This window comes from Cebus imitator, unplaced genomic scaffold (assembly GCF_001604975.1).
Source record: "Cebus imitator isolate Cc_AM_T3 unplaced genomic scaffold, Cebus_imitator-1.0 Scaffold122, whole genome shotgun sequence".
Classification (NCBI taxonomy): Eukaryota; Metazoa; Chordata; class Mammalia; order Primates; family Cebidae; genus Cebus; species Cebus imitator.
Window position 1 is genome coordinate 4903428 of NW_016107437.1, and position 14638 is coordinate 4918065.

Below are 14638 nucleotides of genomic sequence, written 5' to 3' on the forward strand. Positions count from 1 at the left end.
TTTATTTAATCCTTTGTATAACTCATTATTGATATAGTATTTTTTTCCTTTTATTTTTAGTCGCCACATAATAATTGTACCTATTTATTGAATACAGATATTTTGATACTTACAGACAATACTGGAATCAGTGAAATGATCAGATCAGGGTATTAACATATCCATCACCTCAAACATTTATCATCTTTGTTTTGCAAATATTTAAAATCCTCTCTTCTAGCTTTTTGAAAATATACAATATAGTTAATTACAGTCACCACACAGTACTACAGAAGGCTGGAACTTACTCCTCCTACCCAGCTGTAATTTTGCTAGTCCGTCAATCAACCTCTCTGTATCCTCCTCTCCCTACTACCTGGAAGGGTCTGCCTTGTAAGCTGTAGGCTTTGCTTTTGCTAAGTATTCGGGTGGTCATGGCTGATATTTTAGTACAAGTGTTAGGATGCCAATCAGATGACCCAAGGACAAGACGACAAGCTCTGGCCTCCACCCGGATGTAATCGAATGACCGAGGCATCCAGTCGGCAGGTGCAGGGCCATTTGCAAGGCCTCCCTGTGGGAGATGGTCACAGCACATCAAACTGAGTGTTTGAGGATGTTGCCTCCAAACTCTGACTATTCCAGTGTTTGGAGGCAAGGGTGTGAGGATGGAGGAAATTCATGCTGGATAGAAAGACAGGCATGAGCCAAAACACAGAGGTGTGAAATGGCATGGTATGTGCCTAGAAAGAGCAGTAGCTCAGAGTTGACTAGAAGATAGGGTTCAAGGTGAAGGGGAAGACAATAGCTAAGGCTGGAGAGATAACCAGGGGCCTTGTGTGAACAGTGGGGCCTTGGACTTTAAATATAGAAGGACCTGGGTCTGAATTCCAATTCAGCTATATACTCACCGTATGATCATGGGCTACATTTCGGAACCCTTCTAAGCTTCAATTTTCTTTTCTATTTTGAGACAGAGTCTCACTCTGTAGCCCAGGATGGAGTATAGTGGTGCAATCTTGACTAATTTTTGTATTTTTCGTAGAGACGGGTTTCACCATCCTGGCCAGGCTGGTCTTGAACTCCTGACTTCATGATCCGCCCATTTCAGCCTCCCCCAGTGCTGGGATTACAGGCATAAGCCACTATGCCCAGCCTCAATTTTCATGCGTGGAAAACAGAGAGACGCATAATTTCTCTTTTTTTTTTCTGAGACGGAGTCTCGCTCTGTTGTTCAGGTTGAAGTGCAGTGGTGCAATCTCAGCTCACTGCAACCTCCACCTCCCGGGTTCAAATAATTCTTCTGCCTCAACCCCTGGAGTAGCTAGGATTACAGGTGCACGTCACCTTGCCCAGGTAATTTTTGTATTTTTAGTAAAGACGGGGTTTCACCATGTTGGCTAGGCTGGTCTCAAACTCCCGACCTCAGGTGATCTGCCCGTCTTGGCCTCCCAAAGTGCTGGGATCACAGGTGTGAGCCACTGTGCCCAGGTGAGACATGTAATTTTATGATATATACGTTAGACCGAGAGCCTATACTCTCAGTCTTGGGTCACACAATTGGTGAATGGATTTTCCAGTGAGCACCTCTATTTTTATTATAGGTCAAGCTCTATAGTTCATAAAGCTCTCATATATTCTCACTTCATTTTGCAGGTGTCAGGTGTCTTATCCTGTTTGAATTTTCATTTTCCTTTCTTGCCACCAGTCTGGTCCAATCTATGTGGCCCTCAAGGGTAGGGACCACATCATACTGTAACATCATGAGTGGTCCATGGTAATGCAGGGATCTCAGGTTAGGCAGTCCCTGGGGAGCTCCAGAAATCTGCAGAGATCTGGGCCTCATCCAAGATGTATTGAATCTTTAGGACTGCTGCTTGAGCTTTTTCTCTTATGCAGCTGGGGTTTGGAACTACAGCACAAATAAGTTTAAGGGAATCACTGAGCAGATGACCATCCTCGATATCTCAGGCGGGACAGGCTAGTGCACGCTATGGCAGCCATCAGCCAGGAGCTGCTTAAAACACACAAAGTTTGTGTTTTGCTCATTATGTGCCCATGATGGATTGGCTGGGGGCTCTTCTCAGCAGAGCCACTGACATCATGGGCATTGCTGTTTGTTCTACCAGAGAGACAGAGTTCTGGCCCAGAAGAGACACATACACCCTCGATTTACACTCCTTGGCCAGAGCTAGTCAGATCACCTCACCCAAGTGGACCAGGAAGTGTAAAGCTCTGCATGTGCCCAGAAGCTGGGGAGCCTGAAGTCATTGGTAGACAGCACAGATGACTGCCAGGTTCTATGAAGCTGGCGTCACTAACTTCATTTTACAGTGAGACTTCAGAAGCTTGTTCAAGGCCAGATAGTAAATATGGAGCTGGAGTTGAGCTCTTTTTTTTTTCTTTATTTTCTGTCTGGCTTAAGGTCATCTTTTTTTTTTTTTTTTTTTTTTTAATGTAACGAAGCTGGATATGCATGGCACTCAACCTAGTGGTTAAAAGCCTGGAATCTGGACTGCCTCCAGACCTTCAGCTCTGCCACTTACCAGATATGTGAGCTAGGCAAGTAACAGAACCACTTTACACCCATCAAAGAGAGACTCAACAGAGGGAGAGGGCCAAGAAAGGATATATTTTCTGGAATGAAGTGTTTGGAACCAGGTAGGACTTGCCTGAGTAGGATTGGTATTGTGGGGAAGGAACAGATTTTAAAATTGCACAGAATTTAAGGTGGTTTCTGACATAGCCAGGGAGGATGCGTGCTTATTCCCCAGAAATTGCTTCCTTCTTCCCTGTACCAGTGTAAATATTTGGGCTTCACAAAACAGAGGAGCCAATTAGAGTTGGTTTGACCACATGCATTAGCTCAGGGAGGAGGATGTCCAGAGCTTTTTGAGGCTGGGGTCAGTCCAGCAGCTTGGTGATGTCATCAAAGACCCAGGATTTTTTTTTTTTTTTTTTTGAGACAGGATCTTGCTCTGTCACCCAGGCCAGAGTACAGTGGCACAATCACAGCTCACTGCAGCCTCAAACTTCCAGGCTCAAGCCATGTTCCTGCCTCAGTCTCTTCTGTAGTTGAGACTACAGGCATATGCCACCACTCCTGGCTAATATTTATATTTTTATTTTTTGTAGAGATGAGAGTCTCACTATGTTGCCTAGGCTGGTCTTGAACTCCTGACTTCAAGAGATCCCTGTGCCATAGCCTCCCAAAGAACTGGGATTATAGCCGTGAGCCACCCATTCAGCCTCCAGGATCTTTTGGTGTCTCTGCCATGCATGCCCTATCTTAAGGCCCATTCCCTTCACAGTTGCAGGGAAAGCCCTTGGTGGCAACTGAGGTTCCAGGTAAGCAGGGAGAGTGGGCTGGCTTCCTGGGTTCTCTCGTACAGCACAGAAAGTTTGCCTCCCCACAGTCCCCAGTAGGCCCCTGTCCATGTCTCACAGGCTCTGATTGGTTTTGGCCTGTAAGGGGTCCATGTCCTTGGATGGAAATGCAAGCTGGTTAAGTAGAAAGGGGAATGCAATAGAGGATGTTAGGTATCCCACAGAATCATTGGAAGAGCCAGAGAAAAGAACTTGAGGCTAAGCTTCTAGGAAAAATGCCCCAAACCGCACTGCAGTCCTGGTCTGACGAGCTCCACCCTGCTCCTGTGCCATGAAGCATCAGTGCCAGGAGGCTGCCCTCACTGTAGCCGCTGCTGCCGCCCTCAGCACAGGGCCTGCTGTGCCATTGGGAGCTCGACCCTGCAACCACTATCCCCAAAGCCGGCCACTTCTGCCACTGATCACATCAACATTCTCATGGGTTACCTCCTGGTGGCAGAGCCGACATCACATGGCTTGTCTTGGTTGCAAGGGAGGCAGGAGATTTGCAGCTCAATATCTTCTCTGGGTTGCCAGGACTCACAATGAGATTTCCTCAAAGACAGATAGGTCAGATAGGTTACAGATACAATGCTATCTGCTACATCCCACTCATCCTTGATCCAGCACTGGGTGTGGCAGAGGTGGAGGATTGAGCTCAGATTGACCAACAGGAATGATGAGTATCTGGGGACCGACATTGCTCACAACACCCTTCTGCTTCTGGTTTGGTTTCTTTCTCTCCACTGCCTTCATGTGCTCGGGGTGCACATGTGTCTCAAGATGTCTTTTTTTAAAAATCACACGTATTATATATTATGCCAAAATCACATAATCTAATCAATTGTTTTTAAATTATAATTTCAGGGGCACATGTGCAGATTGGTTCTATAGCTAAATTGCATGTTGACAGGGTTTGGTGTACTTATTATGAGGTCACCCAGGTAATCAGCATGGTATCCAATAGGTGGTTTTTTGATCCTCACCCTCCTTCCCCCACCTCGAATATGCCCAAGTGTCTACTATTCCCTTCTTTGTGTCCATGTCTGCTCAATGTTTAGCTCCCACTTGCAAGTTAGAACACGCGGTGTTTGGTTTTCTGTACTTGCATGAGTTCACTTGGGATAATGGCCTGCATCTCCATCCGACATTCCATTTGGTCAATCTGAGCTCAATCCTACCACCTCTGCCGCACCCAGTGCTAGGTCAAGGACGGGCATAATGTAGCAGACAGCTGTTTTATCTGTAGCCTATCTGTATTGAGATGTCCATCCTGCAAAGGACATAATCTTGTTCTTTTTTATGGCTGCATAGTATTCCATTGTGTGTATGTACCATATTTTATTTATCCAGTATACCACTGATGGGCATTTACATTGATTCTATGTCTTTGCTATTGTAAATAGTGCTGCAAAGAACATACACATGCATGTATCTCTATGGGAGAATGCTTATTATATTCCTTTGGATATATACCCAATAATGGGATTGCTGGGTCCAATGGTAGTTCTGTTATAAGTTCACTGAAAAATTGCCAAACTGCTTTCCACAGTGGCTGAACCAATTTATATTCTCACCAGCAGTGAATAGCATTCCCTTTTCTCCACAGCCTCATCAGGATCTGTTATTTTTTGACTTTTTAATAATAGCCATTCTGACTGGTGTGAGATGGTATCTCACTGTGGTTTTGATTTGGATTTTTCTAATGATTAGTGATGTTGAGCATTTTCTTTATATGCTTGTTGGCTGTGTATATGTCTTCTTTTGAAAAGTGTCTGTTCATGTCCATTGCCCACTTTTTTAATGGGGTTGTTTTTTCCTCATTAATTTAAGTTCCTTACAGATTTTTGAATTAGATCTTTGTAAGATGCTTAGTTGCAAATATTTTCTCCCGTTGTGTGGTTTGGTTGATAGTTTCTTTTCCTGTGCAGAATTTCTTTAGTTTAAGTAGGTTCCATATGTTGATTTTTATTGCAATTGTTTTTGGCATCTTCATTGCAAAATCTTTGTCAGGCCCTGTGTCTAGAATGGTATTTCCTGGGTTTTCTTCAAAAGTTTTTATAGTTTTAGGTTTTACATTTAAGTCTTTAATCTATCTTGAGTTGATTTTTATACATGGTGTAAGGAAGGGGTCCAGTTTCAATCTTCTGCATATGGCTAGCCAGTTATCCCAGCACCATTTATTGAAAAGGGAATCCTTTCCCCATTGCTTGTTTTGGTCAAATTTGTCAGAGATCAGTTGGTTATAGATGTGCAGCTTTATTTCTGGGAGCTCTATTCTATTCCATTGGTGTATGTGTCTATTTTTGTATCAGAACCATACTGTTTTGGTTACTGTAGCCTTGTAGTATGGTTTGAAGTCAGTCATGTGATGCCTCTGGCTCTGTTCTTTTTGCTTAGAATTGCTTTGGCTATTTGGGTTCATTTTTGGTTCCGTATGAATTTTAGAACAGTTTTTTTCTAATTATGTACAGAATTTTATTGGTAGTTTGATAGGAATAGCACTGACTCTGTAGGTTGTTTTGGGTAGTATGGCCATTTTAACAATATTGATTTTTCCTGTCCATGAGCATGGGATGTTTTTCCATTTGTTTGTGTCATCTCTGATTTCTTTCAGCAGTGTTTTGTAATTCTCATTGGAGAGTTCTTTCCCCTCCCTGGGTAGCTGTATTCCTAGGTATTTTACTCTTTGTGTGGCTATTGCAAATGTGATTGCATTCTTGATTTGGCACTCAGCTTGGATGCTATTGGTGTTTAGAAATGCTACTGATTTTTGTACATTGATTTTGTATCCAGAAACTGTGGCTGGAGTTGTTCATCAGATCTAGGAGATATGGGACTGAAACTATAGTTTTCTAGCTATAAATCATCATATTATCTACAAATGGGGATAGTCTGACTTCCTCTCTTCCTATCTGGATGTTTTTAATTTCTTCCTCTTGCCTGATTGCTCGGCTAGGACTTCCAGTATTAGGTTGAATAGGAGTGGTAAGAGTGAGCATCCTTGTCTTGTTCTGGTTCTCAAGGGGAATGCTTCCTGCTTTTGCCCATTCAGTATGATGTTGATGATGCCTCTTAAAGCTTGGTGTGATGGTGCACCTGTAGTCCCAGCTACTCAAGAGGCTGAGACAGGAAGATCGCTTGAGACCAGGAGTTCAAGGCTGTAGCATGCGATAATCACCCCACTGCACTCCAGTGGGGGCAATATAGCAAGACTCATGTCTAAAAAAAAAAAATGTATTTTAAGTCCTTGGTCCACCCTGCCCTCCCAGTCACCAGCGCTTAGCACTTACCTACTTTTTGCTGATCTCTAGAATGCTCTCCCCTCTCCTTTCTGCATAGTTCTTTTTGATGCATCCTTCAGAACTCAGTTAAAGTAAGTTCTTTCCTACGCTTCCATCCAGCTATTTTTTTTTGTCATTTGCTCTTCTTTTCCATTCTACTTATTACATTGTATTTCAACATTTATTGGTTTAATTATTTGATTAATACCTCTCTCTTCCTCTATACCATAAATGCCACGAAAGCGTGGACAATACCTGTCTTGCTCATAGTTATTAACATAGTAGCTGGCACTGAAGTGCTTAATACATTTTTTATTGAATGAATGTGCATAAAACAAACCCTATTATAGGACTTCATAAAATTCTTCTTGGATCAAAAGACATTTTAAGAGTGCTTTTTTGAAACCATACCTTATTTTAAGTTTTTAAATTTTTTTTATTGTTTTTTTGAGACGGAGTCTCTGTCATCCAGGCCAGAGTACAGTGGTGCAATCTCAGCTCACTGCAACCTCCACTTCTCAGGTTCAAGCAATTTTCCTGCCTTAGCCTCCTGAGTAGCTGGGATTACAGATGTGTGCCACCATGCTGGACTAATTTTTGTATTTTTAGTAGTGAAGGGGTTTTACCATGTTGGTCAGGCTGGTCTTGAACTCCTGACCTTGTGAGCCACCTGCCTTAGCCTCCCAAAGTGCTGGGATTATAGGCATGAGCCACTGTGCTAGGTCTATTTTTTATTTTTTAAAACTTCTATTTATTTATTTATTTAGAAACAGTCTCACTCTATTGCCGATGCTGGAGTGCAGTGGCACAATCTTGGCTTACTGCAACCACCGCCTCCCAGGTTCAAGCGATTCTCCTGCCTCAGCCCCCTGAGTAGCTGGGACTACAGGCGCCCGCCACCATGCCTGGCTAATTTTGTATTTCTAGTAGAGATGGGGTTTTACAATGGTGGTCAGGCTAGTCTCAAGCTCCTGACCTCATGATCCCCTCACCTTACAGGCATGAGTGACTGAGCCTGGCCACTAAATTTCTTATTTTTAAGCTCCGTTGGTTAACTTGATGGAAACCATACTTTAAACCTTTAGGTGCATGTATATTAGAATCACCACTGTTTGTGTTTGTGTTTGTGTTTTGAGACAGAGTCTTGCTTTGTCACCCAGGCTGCAGTGCAGTGGCACAATCTCAGCTCACTGCAAGCTCCACCTCCCAGGTTCGAGCAAGTCTCCCGCCTCAGCCTCCTGAGTAGCTAGGATTACAGGAGACAAAATTTGTATTTTTAGTAGATGCAGGGTGTCACCATGTTGGCCAAGCTGATCTTGAACTCCTGACATTGTGATTCACCCACCACAGCCTCCCAAAGTGCTGGGATCACAGGCACGAGCCACTGTGCCTGGCCTGTGTTTTTGATTTCTTTAGAGATGTGGGCTTGCTCTTTTGCCTAGGCTGGAGTGCAGTGGCACGATCATAGCACCCCGCAGCCTCCTACTCCCTCTCCCTCTCACCTCGGCCTCACCAATTGCTAGGACTATAGGCACAAACCACCATGCTTGGCTAATTTTTAAATTTTTAATTTTTTGTAGAGATAGGGTATCATTATGTTGTCCAGACTGGTCTCAAACTCCTGGCCCAAAAGAGTTGGGATTACAGGAGAGAGCCACCATGCCTGGCCAGAATTACCCATTTTGTTTGTTTGTTGTTGTTGTTTGCAAACAATAATGTTTGCAAAAAAAAAAAAAAAAAAAAACAACCAAATCCCCTTCCCCATGATGATCACTTCCACAGGGAGCCTTTGTCATTGATGGGAAAGTATGGCACACCTTGTGTTAGGATAGAAACCTGAATTTGGCACAGCAAGGCCTGAGGGTAGTGGCAACTTCAGTTCCTATAAAACTTTTCCCCAAGTCATGATGTCACTTTGGTGTTAACCCCCTACCCTTTTTTTTTTTTTCTTTTGAGACAGAGTCTCGCTCTGCCACCCAGGCTGGAGTGTAGGGGCGTGATCTCAGCTCATTGCAACCTCTACCTCCTGGATTCAAGTGATTCTTGTGCCTCAGCCTCCATAGAAGCTGGAATTATAGGTGTGTGCCCCCACACCTGGCTAATTTTTTTCAGGTTATTTCAGTAGAGACAGGGTTTACCATGTTGGCGAGGCTGGTGTTGGACTCCTGACCTCAAGTGATCTGCCTGCCTCAGCCTCCCAAAGTGCTGGGATTATAGGGGTGAGCCACCGCGCCTAGCCTGCTATTAACCCTTAACCACACCAACATTCTCCGAAGAAGTTTCAGCTCAATTTTTTCTTTGGTTTTGTTTTTGCCTATGAAGTGACTTCCAAGTCATAGCTCTAAAAATATTTGGGTGGCTTTTCCTTTATAAGGGGTGCCTTTTTTAAAGCAGATTGCCCCTCCTCCAGGAAATTGGGAAGAGATTGCTTCAGGAGAGCTGGTCTCCTTTCATGATTAGGAGGAAGTACTGGAGTAATTCTGACCATTTCAAAAATATTTATTGTTTTCAGAATTACTTATTTCATTCAGAAATAAAAGTAAAAACTAATTTTATTTTAGAGACAGAATCATGCTCTGTCACCCAGGCTAGAGTGCAGTGGTGTGATTTCAGCTCACTGCAACCTCCATCTTCCAGGTTCAAGCAATTCTCATGCCCCAGCCTTCGGAGTAGCTGGGACTACAAGTGTCCGCCACCACCATGCTCGGCTAATTGTTGTATTTTTAGTAGAGACAGGGTTTCACCTCTCCTGATTTTAGGGCAGCCGGCCCAGATGAGCTAGCTCATGTTCACTTCCTTGCAGAACAGGACCTTCCTACAAGGCAGTACTGGGCTCTGGTCTCTGACCCAGGTTCAAATCCTGTCTCACAATGGAAACAGGCTACTTTCTCCACCTCCAGGATTGCAAGAATATTGGTATGACCTTGATATGCCTGCAATAAATGTTAGCCCCTCCTCTTTACAAACAATTATTACATTAAGACTTACCCCTGGGAAGAAGTCACACTTTTCTCTGTATTAACACCATGTACATTCTTATTCTCTGTCCTGTGTGCCACTCCATCATGCTCTTTACCAGCAAAACGCCACCAGTGTTAAGGAGGAGACAGAACCGAATAAAAATAGTCACACAGCCTTCAGAGCTGGCACAGGGGCTTCACAGGCCTTAGGAAGTTTGTGCAGTGAGGGAGAAGCACTTTACTGTCGCCAGCTCCTTTGAAACCAGAGAGATTGTAGCAAACGACCTCCTAGGAGCTCCTCCTCTCACCTTGGTTAATCTTGGCAGAGAGTGAAGACTGGGGCTGAGATGCAGCGCGTTGAGCCTTGTGCGTTGGGACGGACAGGGCCTGGGGTCTGACAGTGAGGTGCAGAACTGGGGTTTGGGTTGCACATCAGATAACTCCAGATCCTAACACCGCTCAGCCAATTCCTGGCTGTGTGACATGGAGCCGTTAGTGTACTTTGCTTGCCAGGCCTCCATTTTTCCCCGCTCAGGAATGGGGAGACTAGTAATACCGACTTTTGGGAGCAGTGTGAGGACCGAAGAGGACTGTTAAGTGCTTGGAGCGCAGCGAGCACTCAGGACGGGTGGCTGCGGTCACCTAAGTCGCCGCCGTCCAAGCCTTTGCAGAGGGTCAGGGCCAAGCCCCGGACACGCGCATGCGCACGCGCAACCGGCCGGCCAGGTGAGAAGGAGGCGGCCGCTTCGCACCTGGGCTTGAACCCTTCCCCATCACGGGGGTTGGCAAAGGGCACGCAGGGACGGGGACGAAGTTGGGGGGGGTAGTCGCAACAGTGGACGGGCTTGACCCTTTAGGCTGGGTGGGCGGCGTCCGGGGAGCGCGCCGAGCGGCTTCCAAGCTGGGGTCCGCGCGCGCCGCCGGGAGGGAGGGGGAGCGGCAAGGAGAGCGAAGTCTCGCGAGATCGCGCGGCGGCGGCGGCGGGAGCTACGGCGGCGGCGGCGGCGGCGGTGGCGGTGGTGGTCTGGGAGGTGAGAGGCGAGCGGCGGCGGCCGTTGGGGGTTGAGGCGGGGTGAGCGCGGCCGAGACCGAGGGCCGGGCGGGACGGTGGGCCCGGTGAACGTCCCGCGTCCCGGGCGGCCGTCCCTGTTCTTCCCCGCAGCTGCTGCAGCGCCGCTTGGTCCGCGCTGTCCCCGGGACTCGCGCGGGGCGGGGCGACCGGGGCCGCGGGCCGGTGCCCCCGCCACTGGTCCTCGCGCCCGGACGCGACTCCGGGGCCGCCTCAGTGTCCCTCTCGACGGCGGGGTTGGCCCTGCTAGCCGTGGCAGCGGCATTTATTGAGCCTCTGCTGTGTGCGGGGCACTTAACTTGCGCGCTTCCACCCCGGGGCTGCACAGAGAGTTGGAGCGCCCGGGCCGAAGCCACACTGTGGGGAGGCGGTGTGGGAGGGGCCCCAGACCCCGGCGCCCCTTCCTCTTTTCACGTCCCACTCCCCGCAGTCCTTTTACCCCTGGGTCCCGACGGGGCTGCAGAGGGGTGTTTGGGAGCGCCCCGAAATTGAATGCAGCTTGGTGTATGGGTTTCTTGGGAGAGAGTTTTCCCAGGGCTTTTGTCTGGTTCCTAAAAGGGTCCCCGACCCCCAAATGCTCAAGAACCATTGTTTGGCCCTGCGTGGGAGCAGAGGTGGGGTGAGAGCTGCGGGTGTGTGCTGGGGGTGGGGTGTCAGGCCCAGTGAAGTGGAATACTGGAGCCCAGCGCTTGCCTTAGGCAAAGGAAACACTTCTAAAGTTTGATTTTTGTTTCAGCACGTGATTCCACTCTTGGTAACAGTGGTTCTCAACCTTGTCAGAATCAAAGCCCCTTCTTCCCCTTTGTAGCAAACATCTATAAAGCCCACTTTACTACCCTGGAATGAAATTCATAAACAATGTAACCTCCCTACACACATCACTGAAAAGCAGTATGTTGGTTTGAAGTTTAAGAGTGAAATAGAGAACAGTATATGACAGGCGTTGCTGTATCATTCACATCTAGTACATACTCTTGTGCTAGAAGACAGCATATACTGGAGTGCTTGTGCCTGCTTATAATGAGTACATTTGGATTGGTTTAAAAAATTAGGCCCAGCGCCGTGGCTGACGCCTGTAATCCCAGCACTTTGGGAGGCTGAGCCAGGCCGATCACGAGGTCAAGAGATTGAGACCATCCTGGCCAACATGGTGAACCCTGTCTCTACTAAAATACAAAAATTAGCTGTGTGTGGTGGCGCGCACCTGTAAGTCTCAGCTACTCCGGAGGCTGAAACAAAAGAATTGCTTGAACTCGGGAGGCGCAGTGAGCTGAGATGGCGCCACCCACTCCAGCCTGGCGGCAGAGGGAGACTCCTTCTTAAAAAAAAAGAAAAAGAAAAAATTACCAGGAGCTATTTCAAACAAGGGCAAGCCTGGGCAGTATAGCCAGATCCCATTTCTACAAGAAAAGAAAAAATTAGCTGGTTGTGGTGGCGCGCACCTAAGTCTCAGCTACTCCGGAGGCTGAAACAGAAGAATTGCTTGAACTCGGGAGGCGCAGTGAGCTGAGGGCGCCACCCACTCCAGCCTGGCGGCAGAGGGAGACTCCTTCTCAAAGAAAAAAAAAAAAATTACCAGGAGCTATTTCAAACAAGGGCAAGCCTGGGCAGTATAGCCAGATCCCATCTCTACAAGAAAAGAAAAAATTAGCTGGGCGTGGTGGTGCACACCTGTAGTCTCAGCTACTTGGGAGGCTGAGATGAGGAGATCGCCTGAGCTCAGTTCAAGGCTGCGGTGAGCTGTGATTGCACCACTGCACTCCAGCCTGGGCTACAGAGCGAGGCCCCCCCCCACTCCAGCCAAAGAGCAGAGATACGGATGGAGGTTGCGTGGCGGGGGAGGGGGGGTTGAAACACCTAGGTTGGGATAACCTATTTCTTGCGAGTTAAAAACAACCTAGATTCAACTAGGGATAACATGGCAAGACCACAAACTGTCTCAGTCAATGCGCAAATAATGTTAGCATAAGCCTTCCACAGATCCATATTTTCAAACAATATTGTAGAATATCTTTTGTGTCACACACTTTGAGGTACTGCTACTCGAAGGGACAGTACTGGCTTCCTAACAATTACCGTTAGTAATAATAAAATATTAACAAGGTTGAAAATTTTGGGTTCAATATCAGTATCTCACTTGTGAATATATGCTCAGTATTCTGATATTGCAATTGTATGTTAACGGTGTGTGGTGTTAGGAAGCGATCGCTAATGTTTAGACAGTTTTCCCTTACTATATTTAAGCTTCCCTTGCTACTTTCTCCTACATTACTGGAGTTTCCCCACAATTTCTTGTAAAAACTTTTAAATACTGTAAAGTAATGCCAGTTTATAGTGGGCTTAATCTGCCTGGACATTGGAAACATTCGTACCAGGCGAATCTTCGTTATACAGATCTGTCCCACCTATGTGTTATGTGGAGTCTTGTAGATCCAGGCCCCCAAACCCTAAATGCCAGCGGTGCCCTCCAGTCTCATTGATAACTAAAAATGCTCCTTGGCGGTTCCAGCTCCGTGGAGGAACATCCTAAAGAGCAATATTATCTAGTCAATTATAATAGGAAGGGGGGTACAATTTAACTGACAGTTTTTGCTAAAATATTTTTTTCTTTCTGAAGTGTCTGATGTACAAAAAAGGCATGCTTTTGGGTTAGTGGCACTTTCATTGATTATTCTAGAATCTCAGATGGGAGGCCAGGTTAGTACCTGTTTCCCTCTGAAAGATTGGCTGTGTTTAATGGAAATGTTGACAACTAAACACTTGAATCAAGTAGCAGATTGAGGTTAGAATGGAGTTGGGAGGCAACAGCAATAGTATGTAGAATGAAAAGTCTTAGTAAAGTATAAACTAGTGTAATCACCTTTTAAATAGCTGCTTGTGCTTACTAATATTTTTATTAGAGAATATGGAAAATGCAGGTGTATTCAAAGGTAAAAATTAAAATTATCTATAATCACATAGGCCAGTAGTCCTCAAGGTGTGATTTGTTAGAAATTGTCTTTTTATTTCAAACTCTGCTAGTCTTGCTGCAAAGGGGAAAATGCAAATTGAGTTAAGAAAGTTAGTCTCAGACCACTTATATGTTACCTTCATATAAAATTTACATATGTTACAATGTTACCTACATTATAACATTATACATTTCTTTAACTCTTGTTTAAAAAAGTTTATTTGGCGTTTTTTTGTTGAATAGATAAGTTGCTTCTTGCTGTAAGATGCAACTTATCTATTCAACAAAATAGATAACACTAATAATAAGTTATGTGTAATGTTTGCAAGGTGCTCTGAAAACAGACTTGTAGGTAATGACTGTTGTCAAAATAGAAGGCCAAACTTTAAATTATCTAGAGTTAGAGACATTGAACACTATTGAGGTGGAAAATTATCCAGATTGAGAGTAATGAGTTTATATTAATTTGAGCAAGCAGTATCTTGTGCCAGGGTAAAAGAGGTCATTATTGGTTTTTAAAATGAGAACTTTAAAAAATATTCACCTGTGTGTAAAAGATGTTGATTGAAATGTTCCATTTTTCTAGGCATAGGGAATAGATTGTTGAATGAACAATAGTTCATGCCTTCATGAAGTTTTACATTTGAGAGACACAAATGTTAGCTAGAAAATGAATACTATGCGCATATCTCTGATGTGTAATTAAGGTATTTTATTGATTTATTTTATTTATTGATTTATTTTTTGAGACAGAGTCTCACTCTGTCGCCAGGCGCCAGGCTGGAGTGTAGTGGCACAATCTTGGCTCACTGCAATCTCCACCTCCTGGGTTCAAGCAATTCTCCTGCTTCAGCCTTCCGAGTAGCTGGGACTACAGGCGCATGCCACCACGCCCAGCTAATTTTTGTGTTTTTAGTAGAGACGGGGTTTCACCATGTTGGCCAGGATGGTCTCGATCTCTTGACCTCGTTATCCGCTCACCTCGGCCTCCCAAAGTGCTGGGATTACAAGGCTCTTTTACTGATAATTA

General features: G+C 45.4%; 1 protein-coding gene across 3 annotated transcripts in view; it reads left to right on the plus strand.

Annotated features, from left to right (window-relative positions):
* Positions 1-10295: 10295 nt before the first annotated feature.
* Positions 10296-14638, plus strand: part of MRTFB (myocardin related transcription factor B) — a 209757-nt gene continuing 205414 nt past the window's right edge. For 2 of the 3 annotated variants that reach the window (XM_017540003.2, XM_017540009.2), the window contains exon 1: positions 10530-10620. The gene's annotated coding sequence lies outside the window, so the exon portion shown is untranslated. Of the gene's footprint in view, positions 10316-10529; positions 10621-14638 lie in introns of those variants that run through there. The other variant, XM_037742530.1, reaches the window with a different exon arrangement.